Below are 17,710 nucleotides of genomic sequence, written 5' to 3'. Positions count from 1 at the left end.
CTACCTGATGGACTGCCGTCACATTGTCTCATAATTTACGCTTAAATCGGTCAAAGGACGGTCTCCCCTGCCTGAATGTGGCGCTCACGGCCCCGGGCTAAGCCGTTACTGACTTGTGCTCCCAGAATAGCAATATGCCCGCCAGGAATTAATTGTACAATACACGCTTATACATGCAAATGATGGTTTGTTTAAGCACACATCTGAAGGCGTTTTCTTAATTGTTATGTGTTCTTGTGTGGCGTGTAGGAGAGGCCGGGGCTGCCGCTACCATTGTAAATCCTTCGTGAGTGTGTCGTTATTCCTTATTAATTTTGCCAGAAAGATGCGGGCCCGTGAACGTGTAATTAAAGGTGGAGACTCTTGGAGGAAGGAAACACTAGTTCCTCTCTTCTTCACTTCTATCTCTTCCTTCCTCTTTGCTCCCCTGCTCTTCCTACTCCCTCCGCTCCCATCTCTCCTCACCCTCCCTCCTCGTTTCTTTCCCCTCCGTTCCTCCCGCTGTGGGAAGACGGCCAAGGGAGGGCTTTGGAGGCGACAGGGCGAGCGAGAAGCACTTGATAATAAGCATATTTCGGGGACTGTCTGCCTGCTGTCGGGAATTTAGCAGTAACTCTGATCAGATCCCGGCGTCGGCTTCACCCCGCCGGGATAAGGCCTCTGATGTCCCAATTCGCCTAGACTCCCCAAAATTACAATGTCCCATCCAATTCCAGGGACCGCAGGCGCCGCCCCACTTGAACAACTGTGGGGGCGGGGCGGCGGTCCCCGGGCGGCCCACACACTCTGCCTGATAAGTGATAATAAATGTCTCGCATTCTAGCTGTGGTTTTCTCAGACTTTGCTGAAATTAAGTGACACTGTTATTCCGTTCATCTGGAGGAGGTGAGGAGGGTTGCTGCCGCCGGAGTTGTGTGTGACGCCGCCGTAACGCACGAGGGGGAGGCTGTGAGGGCAAAACATGTACGAGTAAGGATAACTAACATTTTTCCGCGCAAGAAACAGAATGGAAGTGTTTCTGAAGCTCATTGGCATCAGTGGTTTGGTTCTTCGTGCAAAGGCGGGAAACCGTACGCAACTTGTGGCTGTGGGCGGAAAAATCAATGTCATTATAAACTCTTGGACACAGTTAGGCCGCGGCGCGTCTCTGGCGGAGTTTGGTTTCGAATTTTGTGGCGAGAGGTCCAGGCTGTCCGAGAGGGAGGGAGGAGGGAACGCTTTTTGTATTGGCCCGTGCTTATGTTGTGATTGGCTTTTTCGTCGTTATCATGATCATCATTCGTCGTCGTTGTCGTTGTTGTAGTCATTTATTTATAACGGTTGTTGTTGTTGATGTTTTGTTTGTTCCTTTCTTCCTATTTTTTCTTCTTTTTCTCCTCGTTGTTGTTGTTGTTGTTGTGGTGGTGGTGGTGGTGGTGTTTATCTTTTCCTCTTTTCTCCTTCTTTGTCTTCGTCGTTTTTCTTTTTCTTTTCTATATCACTCGTCTATGGTATTTTTTTTCATTGCTTCCTTATGTATCATTATCACCTTTCTTATTTTCTTTCTTTCTTCTTTTCTTTCTTTCTTTCTTTTTTCTTTCCTTTTTCTTGTTCTTATTCTTGTTCTTCTTGTTCTCCTCTTCCTCCTCCTCCCCTCCTCCGTCTCTTCCCATGTACCCAGAAGTAACAGGAGGATTTTTTGCTCCTCCTTTTTTTTATTCCCCCCTTCGTCTGGAGTGATGAGTGGGTGGGGAGGAGTCTTCTACTTTGCTACCCTGTCTTTTTCACCAGTAGTTAGTATAGGATAGTTAAACAGAGTCTAGTAAGAAGCTTAATGTCTCTTGTTGTTTTGTCTTCCTTTGTATTCCTCCTCCTCCTCCTCATTTGCATAAGTAAATTCATCTGTTTTTTTTCTTTTTTTTCTGTTATTCCTGTCAAATGGAGTCTAGCACAACTCGGGCAAGACAAACCCACCCTCTCTCCATCGCCGTCCACTTTCTTGATCCCCACTGTGCCTGACGTGGGTGACGGCGTGACGGACGTGAGGTTCGAGGCCATACCAGCGTCGAGTGTCTTGTACAATCACGGTCAACAGTCAAGTAACAGATGACGTCAACTCGCTCTGTGTTTAGCGTGTTTCCTCATTCTCAAGTCCTGTCGAGAATCAAACATAATTGTCAGATCAGAGGACTCAAGATCAAGATTGAGGGGCAATGCAAGCAAAACGTAGTGGACGTGAGGTCGTAAAGTTTCTCTGCCTCCGATCACGACTATGCAGCTGCAAATATCGTGCTAGAGGTTGGGAAGACTCTGCACAACCTTACTGAGATTTGCCAATGCGCTGTATACGAAATTGCAGTTCTGATCTGGCCCCTTATTCATAGAGGATAATATGCAGAACATTTTTTTATTTGAGAGAGAGAGAGAGAGAGAGAGAGAGAGAGAGAGAGAGAGAGAGAGAGAGAGAGAGAGAGAGAGAGAGAGAGAGAGAGAGAGAGAGAGAGAGAGAGAGAGAGATTTTTTTCCTTCTTTATACTCGTAGAATGTATGGAAGGAGTCTATAAATTAATTCCATCCTCCTGCCTGGGAACTCATTAGTATGTTAGGCACTGCTATGTTTCGATTCTCTTTTCGTTAATATTACGACGAATTTCGGAAATGAGGTGTAGCGATAATGGTCATGCAGCGGACGTCAGGGCAGCATGGCCAGGTGTGGCAGCCTAAACACCCGGATATTTGGGTTCCTGAAGAGACCACACGTGATTTCAGTACAGCAAAGACAGCCAAACATCCAGATGGTGAAGAAAACTCCTTGTATCGTAACGTCTCTTATGCAATTGTACTAATTATTGAGTTCACGGGTGTGGTTACATGATAGCCTCAAGAATTGACAGGTGTCAAATGTGATCCACATAAAAACCCATGTCAGTGATCAGGCAAGGCAGACTCACCTCAGCCAAGGCGTCGAAGGCTTCCCCAGGCTTTGTACGTGTTGTGTTGTCTGTGTTATGTATATGAAGGAAACCAAGAAGAACTTAACTCCTCATTAGCATAATACAAGTTTCCTTCGTGTACATAAGGAGCGTTTGGTGTTTTTCGAGCGTCCTTTGCTTGACTGTTTATGAGCATGAACGACACCGTAGCTAAGATTTTGAGGATAGATAGTTGTGCGTTTAGTTATGCAATAAAACAGGAAGTAAAGAGCGGCTCACGATATGAAGGCTCGCACTGCTCATCCAGCGGCAGTTGTGGCGATGCTCCGCCTTTGTGTTTGACCCACAGGAGAAAAGTGTCTCCTGCAGGGAGAATAACTTCAGAAAACTTAAGATCTGGCCGTGAAAAAGTGGTTGAGGGCACGAACACTTGGTGGGTGGGCGGGTGAGCGGGTGAAGGTGCTGTGGGGTGACGCGTGACAGATGGCGGCGGCGTGACCCAAGGCTGCGATCCGTGTCCCGGCACCGCCTTCACCTCACGGGAACCTTCACTTCTGTGTCGGTGACTCGTTGAATATTATAAGTTAAAATTTTCCTGAAAAGAGTGGGTTTAATAAGTTTAAAGTGTATTCATTTTTCCAGCAAGGCATCCTTTCCGTGTGCCTCCCTGGTCCTCACCCCTGCCGTGTCAAAAGAGCAAGACCGCGAGCCCCGAGTCCGCCTCCCCGTCGCCGTCTCCCTCAGTGGCGTCAGGGCGCAGTAATCTTGCCTCATCCCGAGCATTCTCATGTCGAGATACACTGATGACATTATATGAACCTTAAATTAAATAACTTTTAAAACATAATAAGTGTAACATATCAGGGTGGTAAGGGTCGTCCCCTGGTGACATAACACCCCATCACCTTTTAAGGTGTCGCCCATCCAGCTGTACATAACGCCGCCATCACGCAGGTTAGGGCCCTCATCCACTACCCTGATGTCCTATTAGGCGGAAGGAACTTTGAATGTGTCCATAATTCTCAACCTTTTACCCCGGAGTTTTACGAAGTAATTATTTGTCTTAATATTAGCGTAAGTTAGAGCGGGTGAGTGAGGCTGGCGTTCACTCAGGTGGGGTCGTTGGCGGTGATGCACACTGCCGCCCTCGCCTGCACCACTGGCCCGCCCGCCCAGCCTGTCGCTAAACTTCCCTGCCAAGTACCTGCTGTAAACTTTAAAAACTTTTCTGTGTTGCCTTGCCAACTTTTGCATCAAGAATTTTTCTTTATGTTCTACATGTTGATTTATTTTTTTTTCACTCCGCACTGTGGAGCACATTGCGGCCTTGCGAACACTGGTGACACTTCGGTGCCTCGCCTTGCTGCCCACGGCTCGCGGGTGCGCGGGGCACCTCGGGGCGGGTCGGGGCAGCGCTCACTCCGGTATCCACCGACACCCATTTGTCAACGTCCCGTCGACTGGATCACATGCGGCTAATTTATGATGGCAAGGAAACTTTAGAGATGTATCAGAATATTGATACATTCCGTCATTCCTCGCTCATACGCTTTATTTCACTGTGGCGAGATATTTCAGTGGCGGCCCGTCAGGGCGGAGCGTCAGCCGCCACCCATCCATCAGCCGCGGGCTGGATGGCCGCCCGCCCTGGATGGCGTCAACCGTCTCTGGCCCATAAGTCTCCATAAAAGTGACGCTCGCATTTGATTTACAGGCAACGTCTGGCCATTAAATGTGTCGGAGTGAGGGAGGCAAGCATCCGTCAGAGGGGAAATGGCCCTAGGGAGTGGTACCACACCAGTGCTCCTCCCGCGCCTCTCCAGGCCCCCCTCCTCCTCCCCTCTCCATCTCTTTCTTTTTTACCTCTCTCTCTCTCTCTCTCTCTCTCTCTCTCTCTCTCTCTCTCTCTCTCTCTCTCTCTCTCTCTCTCTGACCACTCTAGAGGCAGTAATACGTCACAACACGTTCACGTTTCCATGTCCGCCAGGCAGCTCACCCGTGATTGTGCCGGGGTGGGGGCACCGCTCGGCACTGCTCACACACACACACACACACACATTGACATAGTATATACAGTTGAGCTCACAAACGGCCGCAAGCCCACAATGTTGATACTGTGACTGCCTGCCATCACATCTCGCCGCCAAGGCTGGGCGACTTTTAGACGAGAACCCTTCAGTCGCCAGTGTGTGCCGGCGCGAGACTGTTCAGAATAGTACACGTTTGGAATTAAACAGGATGAATTCAATGTTTTGGTGAGGAGTGAAGAAATGTGCAAAGTGTGGGGAGTGTGGTAACAGTGGTGGCGGTGGTTTCGGGCGCCACCCCTCACGCCCGTCACTGGGGAGGAGGCGAAGGAGGAGGAGAAGGAGGAGGAGGAGGAGGAGGGAGAGGTGGGGGAGTCTTAGTGAAGGGGAAGGCGGCGTCCTGGAGAGGGAGAGGAGGCGTGGAGGGGGAGTCGCCCCAAGTCGTCCTGTACCACATTATCCGCTTTGTTTATGTAACGCGCCCCCTGATTGGTCGAGTTGCCGGCGAGCCCTCATACCTAACCCATTTTTTCTCCTCATAGTCGGTGTTTAGCTGTGGCGTGGCTGTTGGTGGAGGGGGCGTGGGGGTGCTGGGGTTGGGGGGACGTGGAAGGGGCCACGTCCAGGTCGCGAGGGAGGGAGGAATGGGATGGGAAGTGCGTGAATGATGTAGTTTTTCTCTCCGCGACCAGACTGCGCGGCGTCGAAATCGTCAGCGTGGAGGCAACACTGGGAAATCTACGTAGAGTGTATCGTTGTTGTCTGGCGAGGCGTGAGGCAGGCGGGGAGATGCTGCTCTGTGGCCTACAGCTCTGAGCCGGCAAGGAACAGCTGCTGAGAAGAGTTCGATCGAGCGTTCCCTGAAGGCGGCTGGAGGGACGGCCTGCTGGTGCTTAGGCCTGCTGCCTGCTGGGTGACGCGACTTCCTCCCCCCCTCCTTCCGTCCCTCCCTCCCCCTTTCCTTACCCTCTTCCCGCCTCCCATTCCATCACCCCTACTTCGGTGCCCCCACTCTCTGGCGTCCTCAGCCTCTAGTTACATTTACTGGGCGGCAAGGCAAGTTTAAGAAGGCGCCTTGATATCATTCCGGAGCTTCCGAGGATCTCTTTAGGCTTACTTGTCACACAGCACCGACCCTCGCAACGTGCTGCCTCGGTGCCGCCCGTGCCTGTCTTGCCTCAGTGTCACCTCAAGTGGACACTTCTGGACCCTGATCTTTTCCACGTCAAAGGGTCTTTACTCGCAGATTTAGTCATATGCGCTGACGACGCGACCCCAACTCTGGCCTCTTGAAGTTATTTGATACATTGTAGTGTAGTACCAAAGTTACTATTAACACATTACACGGTGGGAAAAAAATTACTTAGCTTGCTAGAAAAAGGAGACCACCTCTAGTGTTAGTTGCCTTACGGTGATGTTCATTGTCCTCTTGAGTCCCAAACGCCATTACCAAACTTTCGTAATAATAATGTCGTGAATCCCACCGAGTGTCCTGCATCTTTGTGGGGGAGCGAGGCGCAGCGTGCGGACAGCGGCTGTGGAGGCCAGGCGCTCATAATGACGGGGTTTCCTGCTTTCATAATGACGCCGAGGGTCCCCGTCACGAGGTCCACTAATATTAATACCATTCCTTTCTCGCCCTCATCTTTGCGCTGTCACGTGTAATGCCCGGCCTGACACTGCCGCCAGGTGTGCGAGTATGCCACGCAGGGCCAGACTGATGGGGATGGGGGGTGGTGGCGGGTGTCGTGTAGGTATTTTCATGTACTTGTTTCCCCGCGATGACATTCACGAAAAGACAGTGCGGGTACTTAGTCTGGGCATTTATTCTTCCTATGAGTGGCGATGAAAATTTTTACGTAACGCATCTCGGGAGTGGCTGAGTAATTTTACGCAACACAAAAAAAAAAAAAAAGAAAAAAAAGAAGAAAAGGCTTCAAATTTGTATTTATTAGGTCCTCACTGACTGTCGTTGTGATCTTATACTGGGATTTTTAATTGCTTAATGTTCTGAATCCTCGTCCTTTTCCTCATGAACGTCCGTACGATGAGAAATTTGGCTATTGCATCTTTAAGTTTGTGTAAAGTGTTGTTGCACCATCACCACCATGTCTCTCCCTGTGTCCCCTCCCTCCCTCGCCGCGCCGTCCCTGTTTGCAGCCCATCATAGTTTACCTTCCCGCTGAAAATCTGCATTACCATTGTAGGGAGCTGGCATCAGGCGGGGAGGTTAACCGAGAAAAAAAAAAAAAAAAAAAGGAAAGCACACTAAAAAAAAAAAAAAGGTTGTGGAAAATGTGAGGAGTGTGACCAAAAGATGACTCCGTGACTTTCTCCTCAGGTCAGTCGTGGCGCCCCTTGACGAAGTGAACGAACCCGTGGCAATGACGGACCAGTTACCTTGAAGAGCTCATTGTGGGGTCATAGGCAGCGTGTACCAGGGAAAACACCGCGTCTGTATGGCTGTGGTGATGCAGTGAAGTGCCTCCGTCAGGGAGCCTCGTGCAAACAGTCAGTGTGGGAGGAAGGAGACAAGGCGAGGCAGCGAGGGCAAGGGATCAGCTGCACGAGGCTCCAGCATTGGTCGCGACGTGGGTAAGTACCAGAGTCAGAGTCTACTTGAGCAGCCTTCCAGTGACGTTAGGTTCACTTTTACGCCTGAAAGTAGATAGATAATTTTAGGGTAAGGTGCGGTCTCGTCTAAACATGTCCAGGTGAGACGCGTGCCAGGATGTAGTGAATGCTGTACAGGTTCTTTGATAGTGTGTGTGTATACGCTTCATTTTATGCACGCTGCTAAATTAAACATTTTTTTTTTTTTCAGAATGCTCTCCTACAATGATATTTTCTATGAGCGGCCAATTTGATGTCTTTTCTATTTTTTTTTTGTGTCCTTGACCAGATTCCTTAACATAGAGGAATTACTGATTATATTCGTATTCATCGTTATTTACGTATCGGGCGTGAATTGTTTGCTGGGCGAGTGAGAAGCAGATCAGCACACCGCGGCCTGCCTGTACTCGCCAGCACGCAGCCACGCCCACCCGTCCACACACCATTGTACCAGACAGGAAGACACACGCGTCACTTTTTCTTCTCTTCCTCGCTTTATTAAGGAGAAAGAAAGCCTCCTTATGGTTTGAGTGCGTGCGAGTCAGTTGCAGAGGGGGTAGGGAGGAGGCTGGCGGGGCCTCATCACATCTCTGTTCGTTAAGCTTGTTACACACTCGTTCCCTGTAGTAATTGTTATGAATCGCCATATTATCATCCTCTTTCTTTATCACGGGATTTCCGTAAGACCTCGTTAACCCAACATATTCTCTGGCCCGAAATCCTCTCAACCAAATATTTCGCAAAGGGTTCCCAGCATTGCAATTTCGGTCCATCAGTTTTTATTAAGAACTTCTTGATAATGCAAGTTTAGCGGGAGCGAGGCAGGTGTAGTGTTTCTGGGTGTGAGCAGGTTAGCAAGTCTCAAGGCTGAGGGGAAGCGACGGGCCGTCTCCCCCAAGACCCAAGTGAGGGGAGCAGCCTAATGAGCTAGGACCGCCTGAAACCCGACCCGTGTACCTCGAATATTCATCACTAGTCGAGCGCTAATAGCATTTGTTCATTTTAATTCCCGACTCTCACTTTGCCTGCACAAACTCCCGTTTTCTGCCGCGTCCTCTCAGGGCCACCTTCGCCCCTGTGTCACCTGGCCACTAGGACTGTTTTCCAGCACCAGGCCGTTGTTATGAAGAGCGCGAGGCCCAGGATAACCTACCCTCTGTTTTTATGGCATAAGGTCGAGTATAGCGGGCGAGGGTGGCGGTAATCTCTTCTGCAGGAGGGAATGTGGCCGGGTTGATGCGAGGTGGCAGACGCGAGGCGACCTGCCTGTTTGTATCTGGCGGTGGCGACGGCGCCCTTCATGGGTAATGTGGCCCGCTGGGGTAATTGTTCCCAACCCCCTACAAACTTTGTGTCCCCCGCGGGGGCCTTGGGGAGGGAGACGGCTTGAGGGATCTTTAATGGGGAGAGTGGGGCGTGGGTGGGGGGAGGGTCCGCGATAGGCTGACAAAGGGGAGGTTACCTTGAAGGAAGAATATACTACGCTACACATACATGAAGCTCTTGCACAGAGAGAACGTAAAGATTGTTTTCTTTACTCGGGAAACAATGGGACAGTGGAGGAGGGAGAGAGAAGCGCTCGTCCCCTCCCCTCCCCGCCGCCTCCACGCTCCGCCAGCCGCCCCCGCCAAGTAATAGAGAATAATTTGTTGGTTTCTATCAGCGACCAGCCGCTCCTCGCGTCCCTATTTCCTGGGCGTGGACCGCTTGCCTCACACGATAGTACTGGCCGCTCCAAGTGAATAGCCATCTGGGTAACAAATGCTCAGGGTAACATGATTAGGTGTTGCCTTCTCCATGTATATAAATTTGTGGTCTCCGCTCCTGAATAATGTATATGACGTGTTTCAAATGAGGTGGTTGGTCGCTCAGAAATATAACGTTATTTTATTTTTTTTGTATGCCTTGTCTCCCTGTGCGTGGCCACTCACTCCGCCCGCGCTGGGTGTTGCGCGGTGCATGCCTGTGCTGGGTGTTGCTTGGTGTGTTGGCCGTGTGCTTTTCTGCCCCCGCCTCCCGTCATCACCGTATAGACACCTGCGCCTAACTGATGAAACCAATACCTGCCTCACCTGACGGACAAGCACATAATTACAGACTGATGTATTTACAAATGACCTTATACATTATGAATAAGTATCAAGTAGTTTTTGACAAATGACATGTACAGTATTCTAGATTAACCGATAATTTGATAGTTTATAATCATCATCATCATCAGCCTCTGTTATTCCACTGGTAAAAGCAGCGTAACTAAGACAGAAGACAAAGACCAATGAATGATTTATTCGAATTTACTAACGTACTTTTAATATGGATTGATAGTTGTGTGGGAGAAATATGTATCGAATTCGTAAGTGGAGTTTGCCAAATAACGTTAGTTAATTAGATGCTATTTTTTTTTTATGTATTGAGGGATCGGCTTAAAAAAAAAAAATGAGGAGAAAGAGTGCAAGCTAAAACTCACAACTACCACTTCCTAAAGGAAACATGGAAAGAAATACAACACACACAAGTTATCGTGAGTGACGCGTGCCGTGCAGTGCCCAGTGACCGTCCCCATGTGACCCCTGAGGCATGGCAGGCAGAGCATGACGTGTGGGCGTGAAGCACCTGCGAAGGGACACTGTAGAGCAAACACCACTGACACACTAACGATCTGCAAGGACAGAGTTTAGAATGTTCTTTAAATAGGCCTATTGTATTGTGTACGCGTTAAGCAAGTTGTTTAAGGGTCGGAAAAAAAAAAAAAGGCTTGCTAAATTGCTGCTTCCCAGATGTGAACGACGAAAAAAATATAAACAATTTCAATAGATTAGGTGGAGTAGGGGAATTTGATTTTCTGGCTGCTACATAATGACAGCATGACCTTTTCTTACTTCATTTGAGGAATCGATACACGGTTTTGAAAAAAAAAAGGAACTTTAAATTTTTGACTGTTCATTGGTGTATCTCAAAATTATGCTCTGGAATACTGTACATATGTATACAGCTTCAAAAGGCATGGCAGCGAGGTGACACGGTGGAGGGGTGTCAGGCCTCCATAATCAGGGGAATGTGAGATGGAGGCGACGATGCGCCAACAGCAAGTTACTTAAGGCACTTACAGGGTGGTGTGGGGTTACTGTGCCTGTCAGGGCAGACCATGCCTCCCATTTCCATTGCCATTCATTCCTTCCTGAAGAGTTCCTTTGGGATGGTGTAACGAATCAGCTGTCGTCTTTTTCTTTCTAGTTATCCATACATGTAAGTGATCTTTGTGCTTATATTATACTTTCTGTGAGTCTTTGAGGGAACAGTGAGTGAGAGTTTGCACAGATCACTGGTCATTGCGCGTTACTATGGAAGAAATAGTGATGATCCTCCGTTTGGTTGGTGGGAATGTCTTGGCTACCTGACGGGCGACGGTGTCATGTACATCACCGTGACTCTACCAAAGAGTGAGTGTCGGGACGCACGTGTGATGTGTTGCGGGTGTGGTGTCCTGAAGGTCCTCAGTGGCGGTGCTCTTGGTGGTGAGGTCACTGTTGGGTCTGGATTCGTGATGCTGAGTTTTCATTTAAAAGGGAGGAGTTAAGACGCAGTTACTCTTCACGGCAATTATTAAGGTCATTCTAATTTTACTGCAGCGATGATCTTAGTACAGACATTGTTTAATTCCATGCAGAGCGGTCATTTTCTGTCCACCAGATGCTGTCAACATTTGCTTTGCAGGAAGGGAAACTGACTGAGTTGCATCACCAATAAAACTTGTTTTATGCTCAGTTTAGTTGTTGCCACCGTAAGTCGTTGGCCAGCATTGTCAGGTGCAACAGTCGCATGTTTCTTCCGCTTTGAACATCTTCAGCGACAGTGACTGTGGCAATGTGGAACTGGGTTGAGCTCAGCGGTGCCAACCAGACCGAGGCAAATGCGAACTAGGAGGAACTGCTGCCTTGCATTGTCCGAATCCCTCAAAGCCAGTCTTTTTTGTGATGCTAGTTTTACGCAGCTGCTTGGTGTGTTTGCTTCAGGTGCTGAAAGTTTAATGTTCACTTGTTCGTTCTCCTGAAGAGAGTTTGTGTGGCTGGTGGTAATGAGTTCAGAGGGAGCATGAATTCTGACACATGCAGCATCATGAGGAAAATTTAAAAGTATCTTATCTCAGTATCGCTGGATGTCTTTCATGTTTTCAGTATAACACTTGGTATTAATTCAGCCACAATGGGTGTCTTCATGAAGGTGGAGCTGAAGTTCTGAAGAGAGGGGAGGGGAGGGGAGGGAAGGGGAGAGATGAATTGTCCGAGGGGAGGACGTTTTAGTTGAGTGTGACTTCCAACAAGGTATGACACCAACTGCCTGCTGTTGAAAAGGGAGGGGCTGAGTGCGGGCAGAGGGCAGGGCAGGCCGGCAGCCGCCTCCGCCGCCGTGCGCCATAACCATTAGTAGTCACGCGGCATCTGGCGCATCTGGTTTTCTGACTTTTGAGTTTCATAGCACACTGGTCGCTATTTTCCGCTACGTAGCTTTTAAGCGGCACTTAGCATTCTCTATGGAATTTTCTCCAGCCAGTATGTGAAACTCGGGAGTGGTCAGGAGGACGAGAGACCTGCGCCGACCTCACTTGGCTTTCTTTTCCGGAGAAGGTAATGCCCGAACTTGTCGGCTTAAAAACACTTTAGCTGCAGCGTAAACTGCTGTTGTACATTCAGGACCGGTTTGGTCACGGAGCAATGGCTAAAGCTTTCAGGTTGAAATGATCAGTAAGTGTGAATACTTGTCAGTGCCCTCTCTATTTCGACATTCATAGGACACCGCTTTGCTCTCAGGCCAGGAGCAACCCTGGTCTCAGCCCGAATTTTGTTTTTTCTTTTTTTCTTTATATATTTATAATGAAAGGAAGTCTGCAGCTGAACAGGAATGTGATGCCTGCGGCTGTAGGAGGCAATATTTTTTTTTTTACCTTTTTTTCTTTTTTTTTGCTTATCACAAAAACGTTTCAACAAGTAATCTCACTAGTTTTCCTTTTTACTTCTGAATGGTGTGTTGTGTAATGCTGCGCTAATCTCCTGAAAGCAAAGCCCGTGGTGGTGGGATTGACACAAACTTTTTAATCGTGCCTTTTCACGTCCAGTGTTGCTCGCTAGCGTAAGGTTTATATTCTCAAGCGTTTCGGCCGACTACTATTAAAAGAGTGATAGAGGCTTTTTTCAAGGAGGTTTTCATGTATCCAGTGACAGTATTACTAATGTTCTTCTCTCACCGCTGTCCCTTCTCCTGTCAGCGCCTGTGTCTGACTGATGAAACCAACATGCGCTTCACCAGGCAGGCTTTTACGGTACAGTTGGATAAACAAAGTACCCGTGACAATCTGACTGGTCATCTCTGTGGCCCCTGGGAAGTCCTTATTAGAGATTTAAGCGTGTAGGAGTAAGGGTCTTGATGCGAGCGAAGGAGTAGTGGAAGGTGGGACAGATGGAAGATAATTAACACGAACATAAGCACGGAGGTAATTTTAAACCTTTCAACGACGTGCGGATCAGTGCTGAGGAAAGAGGCTGGAACACATGTGGCCCTCGTCTCTCTCTCTCTCTCTCTCTCTCTCTCTCTCTCTCTCTCTCTCATCCATTCACCATCTATAGCACTCGACATCCATCATTCGCCATCACCCTTATCACCACCACTCATCACCACGCCTCCGTATCATTACTTCCAGCACCACCTCACTTCTCACCACCACTGCTCATCATTACAACTCGATCCCATCCCTCAGAACTGCAACTCCGCACCACTTCATACCACTACTCAGCACCACTCATATCACCGCCACCACTCATCAATATCATCATCATCACAACCACCATCACTACCACATAACACCACCATAAGCACTAACACCATCATCTACCACCACCGTCAACACTCAGCACCTCCTCCACTTACCACCACCGCTCAACACCGCCACCACTCTCGGCCCTTCGTTTCCCACGTAACGCAGCCTCTAAAACTATCAGGAGCAGCGAATACCTGAGCAGGGGAGGCGGCGGGGGGAGCTTTCACTACCTGTGGCGGGAGAGGAGACACTAACCCAGCACCCTCATGCCCCAGGTACGCAGGTAGAGGGACATTTCCTTGGGTGAGCGTCGCGCCAGGAACAGCCACACTCCTTTAGGGACCGACCTGCCGCCGCCTCACACCTTGCTCGTGATAGCAGACCCGAACATTTTTTCTCTCTTTTTGGCCTTTAAAACAGTAGTTAGCAGTGAACGCGGCCTCAGCCTCGGCTCGCCTGTCAGCCGCCGGCACTCGCGCTGACGGTCCACCTGTCTCGCCAATTGACAGGTAGCGGAAGGAAAAAGGCGATATTGACAGCTGTCACCCCGAACACCGTATTAAATGGCGGAGGAGTGTCACGCCGCACTTCTTCATGCTTCTGGCTCCGACCCATTATTAGAGGAGCTCGGCAGGGGGCGGCAGCTCCGGGGGGAAGGGCGCAGCGCGAACTCTGTGACAGTACGTTAAGAGGCACGGGTGAGAGGAAGGGAAGACTACACGGGGCAGAGCTGGGGAGCACAGGCGAGGAAGGCAAGGCTATCGTGGTAACTGGGTGAGTTAGTTGGCGTGGAATAGCGAATGAGGAGGGGATGAGTGAGAGTACATGAGTGGTGCATGTGTTTGGCCCCGCAATAGCTTACCTTCCTGTCCAAGCCTCGCCTCCCCGGCCACACCTCACACCCCGTCCTAGTCCTCGCCTTACTGTTATCGTATGCAGCATGTTTCATCAGCCACTCTGTGACCCACGGCCCCTCGAGCAGCGGTGACCTCTCACTCTCGACGTGGCCGTGTCAGGTCCTCGCGGTGATCGTGGCGCCCCACACTGCCTTTTGCCTTAGTAAACAAACGAGCGATGTGTCACTCTGTCGTGGTTCCACGAAACAGAAAAAGTCAGTTCAACGTTGTAAATTTTTTGCAAGGTAGATGCCACGCCCGTAGTTTCGCGTTAATTTTTCCATGTGAAGCAGAGACTCCAAGCCCCTCTCCCCTCCCATCCCATCAGTCCCCCAAGCTGCAGGACACACAGGTGGCGGCGCGCGACGCTCCCCCTCAAGGGTAGGTCGCAGATACGCTTGCCTGTTAACGTTCACAGGATATTTATAAACATACCTACGTGCATAACATGCAATGCATACTGTATAATGACGAAGGGCATACACAGGGATAAGAACAAGTCACTATATTTGTAGGTAGTGTATATATATATATATATATATATATATATATATATATATATATATATATATATATATATATATATATATATATATATATATATATATATATATATATATATATATACATACATAAACACATAGATAGATAGATAGATAGATGAATGAATTAATACTGATAGATAGAAAATATATATATATATATATATATATATATATATATATATATATATATATATATATATATATATATATATATATATATATATATATATATATATATATATATATATACTCGCACACACATACACGAGTAGATAGATAGTAGACAGTTAAATGAAAAGATAGATAGATAGATAGATAGATAGATAGGTAGATAGGCAGAGGGTCTGTGGCTGTGTCGCGCCGGGCGGCGGGGCGCTGCGGGGCGCGGCAGGTGAGTGAAGGTGGTGTCAGAGGCGCTGGTCAACACGGCCCCGGGGTGATGGAGCTTCGCCAGCCAATTGTATAAAGTTTAAATACTTTATAGCGAGAGGAATGTTTTATGAGGCGCCTTGGCCATCTGTCACGGGCGGGCCAGAGTGAACACGTCGTTATGTCGGACATGCCGCGCTGGTGATTCTTTCAGTCTAGCTTTTAAGCCCTTACATTGATAATATTTGTGTCAGTTACACCTGTTACGTGGTTGCTGCTCTTATTGTATTTCTCCTCACGATATATATATATATATATATATATATATATATATATATATATATATATATATATATATATATATATATATATATATATATATATATATATATATATATATATATATATATATATATATATATATATATATATATATATATATATAATATGTATATATAAAATTTTATTTTATGATAGTTTTCTTGTCATGGCGCCGAACAAACACTTCCTCTTTTCTGATGGGTATTAGACCAACAGGTACTCTTATTGTTGTTAATGTAAAGTTTTGATTGATGTGTGGCGGCACACGCGCCGTGGTGTTTGGGGCGAGGCAGCGGGTCATGCCGCGGGGTCTTGGTTGTCAGTATAAGGGAACTGTTGGGAGTTATATTCCCTCCCACATTCCGTGTAGAGGAGGCTTGGGAGCAGGATATGAATGATTACGAAGCATGAAGATCTCTTCGTTTAAAGGTGTTGAGAAAAATTGATGAGGAGGGCAGCGCAGGGTGTGGGCGACGCAAGGCAGCTGTGTTGAGGTCGTCCTTTCCCTGACCACGCCACACTCCCTCATGCCTTGCAGTGCGGGAGTGCGGAGAGGAGTCGGGTACTGCGTTGGCCTTTACATCGTTCTCCTGTTTCCTGAGGGGAACTTGTGCGAACTCTTAATACAACGTTGTGTATGACATGTATGAAAATTAACTTGGCGTGAAAAAAAAAAAAAAATCAAGAAATTATTGAAAATCGGGTTCAGAAGAGGTCATTTAAACCCAGGCCATCCGGCGGTCAGGGGCGGGCTGTCGGCGTGTGTCAAGGGGGACAAGACTCTCCAATCAGTGGCCATTTCTGAGCGGTCGTAGTTTAACCTCACCCCAGTGGCCCCGCGGAGCCTACACGGCTTGTGTTTCATGCCGCAGTTACCTCCGCGGGTAATGGCTGGGGGAAGCCGTCGCAGGCAAGCCATCGGGAGGAGGAAGGAGGGATCGGAGGGCGTGTGAGCGTGAGTGATGGTGGGGTGGTAAGAGTGTGGCAAAAGGACACTTGTTTCCGGCGGCGGCTCGTGCGGCAGGAGTGGTGGAGGCCCGTGTGTGGCTTCCGTCAGGCAACGCATTGCCCATCTTGGACTAAGGTTTTGTTTGTCTGTAAAGATATGTTGAGTGTCTTGTCATCGCCTTGGCTCAACCATATCCTCTGCATCAGTTACCATTCTTTTCTTCATTCGTTGGTAAAGTACACTGTAACGCCATTGTTGCTATACTTGTTTTTTTGGAAGACAATCTGAATGTGTGCTGTGCTGTGCTGGAGAGGCAGCACCGTAACGTGCTTCTATTTCCAAGGAAAATACAAGTAATTCTGGTCAGTGTTGTAGCTGGACCAGGTCGCATTCAAAGGTCAAGCTAACTAGCAACCTTTAAGTAATCAAATCCTTCGATGATATTCTAAAATATTATCAAGACCACCGGAATTTGACGTAGTTCTGCAAATACTATACCTTTGCACTGGCCATTCACAGCTGCCTTCATTATTCGCTTTATATTTACAATGTTTTTGAGGTTAGAGAGGCAAGCAGTGTGTCAATTTAGTGTGATGGATTATGTGGAGGCCGCCGCGGTTGAGGGAGGCAGGGTGGAGAGGTGGCAGGTGGCACTTCTAGCCGAGTAAGGTAAATGGCTGAAGATGCGTCATTTTTCTTAGAGGTGTTTGGAGTTTGGGGAAAGTACTTGCGGGACGGCACGCAGGTAGAGTGCTGTGATTATTATTTAACCATCAAATATCCCTGAGGTAAAGTCTACGCTCAAAGAGTAGTGGGTGTACTGCAGATGGATGCGTCGTGGAGGGGAAGTGGGCGTCAGGAATGAATGGAGGGAGGGACACCGCCAGCCGGGGACACCAAAGGTCGACACCCACAGGGACTTATCGATCCCTGTCGCCGCACTTTGAAGCGTATTAGATTCTCATTAAATTCCCCTGACAATAACTAAAGAGATCGCTGAAGTGATGTAATGAGATTCTCCTGCATAAGGCCATCACTGCCGCCTCTCTTCCTCTGCCTGCACGCCACCAACCTTCATCCTCCACCTCTTCTTCCTCCTCCTCCTGCTTCTCCTCCTCTTCCTCCTCTTCCATGCACTTGTTCTTATCGTATTTATTGTTGTTCTCGGTTTGGGTCTTCTTATTTTGGTTCTTGTTTTTCTTGTTGCTATTCTTTTTTTCCTTCATATTGTTTTTCTTTTCCTTACTTTTTCTCTTCTGTTCTCAC

The 17,710-nt window shown here is 48.2% G+C and overlaps 1 long non-coding RNA gene across 5 annotated transcripts in view; it reads left to right on the top strand.

Moving 5' to 3' along the window:
* The window catches only part of LOC135112189 (uncharacterized), a 158,041-nt gene that overhangs the window by 10,958 nt on the left and 129,373 nt on the right, over positions 1 to 17,710 (top strand). For all 5 annotated transcript variants that reach the window (XR_010274199.1, XR_010274181.1, XR_010274160.1 and 2 more), the window contains exon 2: positions 7,281 to 7,534. This is a non-coding gene — a long non-coding RNA (uncharacterized LOC135112189). The remainder of the gene's footprint in view (positions 1 to 7,280; positions 7,535 to 17,710) is intronic.

This window comes from Scylla paramamosain, chromosome 1 (assembly GCF_035594125.1).
Source record: "Scylla paramamosain isolate STU-SP2022 chromosome 1, ASM3559412v1, whole genome shotgun sequence".
NCBI classification, from domain to species: domain Eukaryota; kingdom Metazoa; phylum Arthropoda; class Malacostraca; order Decapoda; family Portunidae; genus Scylla; species Scylla paramamosain.
Note: the sequence above shows the minus strand (reverse complement) of the source record. Positions and strands in the feature narration are given on the sequence as shown.